The following is a 4958-nucleotide window of genomic DNA, read 5'->3' on the forward strand; positions in this document are numbered from 1 at the left end:
TGTTGGAAGCCTAGATCAAGAGGGTTGAGGAGAATTGACGCATTACTTTGAATCTTAAGTTTATGGAGGTGTATATACTCTACCTTATACTAAATTTAAACTTATAATCTTGGAAAAAAATACATATTCTTAACTAAATAGTTATTTTTGAGAAAAAAAATATTCAAGTTAAATTAAAAGAATGAGTGACCTAACATTAATAAAAACTAAGCTATGAGGTGTAAACCAATTAATTTGAGGGAGGTTTAGCCCTTCACTAAGTTTTAGGTTCAAACCAGATAAAAAAAGAGTAAGAATGGAAATCAATTTTGAGGAAATTACTTCAAAATCCCCATTATAACCTCCACTATAAGTAAATTATTAACTTATCCAAAAAGACTAACCCAACCCAAAAAAACTAGTTTTTTTTACTAGATTTACCTTACCTTAATCCACTTTAATAATTTAACATAATAACTAAATCATTTAATAAAATAAATTTAAATATTACATTGATTTTTAAATATTATATTGATTTTAGAAATTTCATTTGTTTACATTAATTTTTTATTATTATAATGATTGTTTTTTTCCAATTATGATAATTATTTAATATATATATATATGTAAATTTGGACATCTAAAATTAGTTTTTTTAAATAAATAATAAAATGAAGAAAATTATTTTTTTAATGGTATTTTCAAATAATCCCCTTATATGGTTTTTTTAGTTTCTCTTATTAAGACGATATCATAATATTCAATCTTATTTAATATTTTAAAATCATTTTACTTTTAATCTCAAATTCCTTAAATTCTTAACTTTATCCCAAATTAAAAAATGTAGTACTTTAAAATTCATGAATATGCTAATAGTTTTTAGTATAGTGCATTATTGTAAAATGAATATAAAAAAATTATAGTACTTTAAAATTCATGAATAAGCTAATAGTTTTTAATATAGTGCATTATTTAAAAAAAAATGTTAAATTTTATTTTAGTATTTTAAAAATTTATTACTTATTAAAAATATATATTTTTATAAATTTATTAAATATTTATTAATTATAATTATATGTGTGGAAAAAATAGGTTGCTTGGAGATAAAAACATTATATTTAAATATCATATTTATATTTAACTTAATCTTCTAACTCATTAGGTTGATTTTATTATAAAATATAAAAATAAAATTCGAATAATATTGTGTGTTTTTCAAACTTGAACAAATAAAATCTATTAAAAATTTATTATTTTGAAATTATAAATATTTATACAACATTTCTATTTAAACAACTATAAATTTTTTGAAATTATAAATATTTATACAACATTTCTATTTAAACAACTATAAAATTGATACTTAAAATATAACTTTGGAAAATGATTAAAATTGAAACTTAAAACATAACTTTAGAGATAAACTTTCTCGCCAATGTTAGAAGTGTTGGGACTAAATAGATCCGCAGTTGTAACTCATAAATTCCTAACATGGCCGAATTTTTCCATGCACAAAATCAACATTCATAAATGGAAGCTTTGAGATACGATGGTTGAATATGCAGATCATACCATGTTAATCTGTTTTGCATACAAAGTTTTTTCCTTATTATAGCCCAAAGTTATATGAAATACTTGTCGAAATTGAATCATTTTTTAAAACAATCTCTCAAGAAGTGTTGGGATTGAAGGTGAAACACATTGAAATTGAGGTATTTAATGCGTTAAAATAATATTTTATTTATTATATATAATGATTTTGGAAGAAGGTTTTGTTTAATAGTGGAATGTTATGATCCAAATTGTGTAAAACTTTGGTGGTTTAATAATAAAATGTTATGAATAAAATTATGCCAAGCTAAATTAAACTAGATATTTTAAATCCTAGTAAATTAATAATATATCTGAATAATTTGAGCCAAGCTCATGCTCCAATTTAGCCACTATCACCATAAAAATATATCCAACCACCTGCCAATTAATATTTAAACTAAACAACTTTATTTTACATCTAAACTGAATTTAGATTTGTGGATTTGAATTTGGGTTTATGTGAGAGCATTATCTCGAGTCAGCATTATTTTTGCAAAATGATTTGCCAATTAATTATTTCATTATGATAGAAGATATTTATTCCAGCTCTCCATCGTTAAAAACGGAAAAAAGATTAGAAACTGCATTTTTCCAAACAATAAATATATTTAGGTCGATAGGCCTTCCTATGCATCAACTTTTTCGTCAACACTTTTATCCTGCTCCATTTGATCAGGTCAGACACTTTCAACCGTTGATTTGAAGTGTCACTGCTTTTTCCAGCATGGCAAGATATTTTTACTGCTTTTTCCCATTCTTTTATGTTACTCTTGAAGATATTTTTACTGCTTTTTCCGTTTCTTTGGTTTGCCAGTTGTTGTTGCTGTTCTTCTTTCCTAGCTTTTGGCAAGCACTGTTCTTCTTCCTGACTTTTGGCAAGCACTAATTAGTATTAAATTATATACCTCATACACCCATTAAAACTACCTGCCGCCAACTCTTTAGACTTAATCCCCAAACCCCCAAAGCCGCGGTTTGAAGCTCTGTAAAGAGCTTTTCGAAATTTGACTTCCATTCTCTGATTGCTCTAATGTGTTCCGCTCGCTGGTGTGGTTTGTTCTGGGCGCAGTTTTGCATTTATGTTGAGCTCACTATATTCCGCCGAGACCCATCTGACTTAACAGAATTTTGTTGTTGTTCGAGGGGTTCTACACTGGCCCCTCAACCTATGTCAGCTTCCATCTTCTCCTACGATAGAAATCTCGGCTCGATCTGCAGGCCATTACCCGACAGGTGCTTATTTTCCTTCAAATTGTCATAAACACGTGTTTTTGTTCTCTAGATAAGAGTTGTTAAATATATATATATATATATTTTTCTCTATTTCTTTCTACAAATGGTAACTGAATTCATGTTTTTGGACTGCAGGGGTATTGTTTCACCTACACGCGGGTTCTGGCAGTCAGAAGGCTCAGGATTTCACCAAAAGTTTTGGCTGTTCGGCTCTCGGGTTGATTCCAACTCAATATATCGATTCTTACCAATAGTTTCTTCCTTAAACTGGTATGGATACCCATAATTCTAATTGGGTTCACTCTTCGCTGGATACCCTGAAATTCTCTAATGGGTTCTGCTCGCTGTTGTGGTTTGTTCTGTGCGCAATTTGTTCTTGGCAATTCTTTTGACGATCTCGAAAGAAAGGAAGTGAATTTGAACCCTCCGGTACTGCATGTTGGTCCGTTGCTTCCCTCTGGTTTTTTGAACGGTGAACATTCCAAGGACATGAGAGTTGGAACGAGCATTTGGACAGAATGTGACTGTTCCGAGTGGCTGGATGCAAAGCCTAATTGACTAAAGCTCAGCTGGAGGAAATAGCGATGGTTTTGAAGGACAGCGGGCAGTTGTTCCTCTGGGCTCTTCGTCCAGACATAGTCTCTTCAACAGTCTCAGACAGCTTACCCCACGGTTTTCTGGATGAGATAAAAGGGCAGGGGCTCGTTGTTCCATGGTGCAATCAGCTGCAAGTGTTATCCCATCCGTCCGTTGCGGGATTCGTTACTCATTGCGGATGGAACTCAATGCTTGAAAGCATAGCTGGTGGAGTTCCCATGGTAGGGCTTCCATTTTGGGCGGATCAATTCACCAACAGCAAGCTCATGGTCGATGAATGGAAAATTGGATACAGATTGAGTGGTGGGAAAGGACTGATACTAAAGAAAGAGATATCCAGAACTATCAGAAAATTGTTCAGTGACGAAGGGACGGAGGTAAAGAAAAATGTCGAGGCTCTAAGAGACAATGCGAGGACTGCGGTGCGAAGAGGAGGATCTTCGGATATAAACATTGAGAGCTTCCTAGAAGGTTTGAAGGGGAACCGTATCGGTAAATAACTGCATGATGGTGAACCTTCTCACACATGTTTATCACTCGTATGACGCATGATGTTTGAGCTGAGTTTATAAATGTTTTAGTTGAATTTATACAAAATTATTCGTATAAATTGGAAGTTATTTAAATTCAGAAGGGAAAAAAATTGAAATTGAGCGCTATTTTATCCTGTCGTTATATCTAAAATGTGTGGTTTCAAAACAATAAAACGACTTTAATTTAATTTCGTGGTATTCTAATATGTGCTTCGTTCCCTTTCTATTTAAGTAGAGGATGATTTAATCGATTACGCTGAATTTTACCAGTGAATCATTATAACTATTTTCGTTTATCATAAGCGTAAAGTTTTATATAATTTTTGTTTTTTATTTTTTTAATAATGATGGCGGTTATTCACATCATTAAAATAAATAAATAAATGAATATTTATTTATTTTACAATTTTAGTTTTGTATTTACAAAATTTAATAGAAGTGTTTTAAAGAAGTATATTTTGTTATGAGTTAAAAAGTTAAATAAAGACGTTAAGAGAAAATGTTTTCCCAAAAACTCCGTGGGTCCCCTTAACAGTTGGATTTAGCAACCATTACTCCTCCATTGAGGTTTAGCCAAAAAGGACATCAAAAAATATATGGAAATTGTTTAATTATGTAGCCATTGACAATTACTTGCATTGATGCTTGGTGGGAATTCTAACCAAACAATGTTCATATATAGAATTCTAAGACATATGGATCGCCATAGAACATAAGAGAACTAAACATAGCAGATACAAAAGTGAGTGACCAAGTGACATAATAGACTATTAGTCTAATATTATGACTTGAAAATGAGCATTGGAGTTGCCTTGGTTTCGAGTTGACGGTGCAAAGCCACTGAATAGAGAAAGTGAAGTCTTCATTTGCGAAACTTCCTAGGCTCGGGAGTCCACCTGAAGATGTTTCCAATGATTTCAATATCAAAGAAATATGGTCTGCCACCAAATTCCCTTGTTCCCTGTTGAAGGATATTGTTCCTCACTTTAGGTGGAATAGATTCAAAATGGTAAGTGACAGAGT

The 4958-nt window shown here is 31.2% G+C and overlaps 1 pseudogene; it reads left to right on the forward strand.

Moving 5' to 3' along the window:
• Positions 1–3374: 3374 nt before the first annotated feature.
• LOC149190586 (UDP-glycosyltransferase 86A1 pseudogene) lies at positions 3375–3995 on the forward strand (annotated as a pseudogene).
• The last annotated feature ends 963 nt before the right edge of the window (positions 3996–4958 follow it).

This window comes from Pinus tabuliformis, chromosome 3_1 (genome assembly GCF_031772625.1).
Source record: "Pinus tabuliformis cultivar Carrire ecotype Pingquan chromosome 3_1, CPIR1, whole genome shotgun sequence".
In the NCBI taxonomy this organism is placed as follows: Eukaryota; Viridiplantae; Streptophyta; class Pinopsida; order Pinales; family Pinaceae; genus Pinus; species Pinus tabuliformis.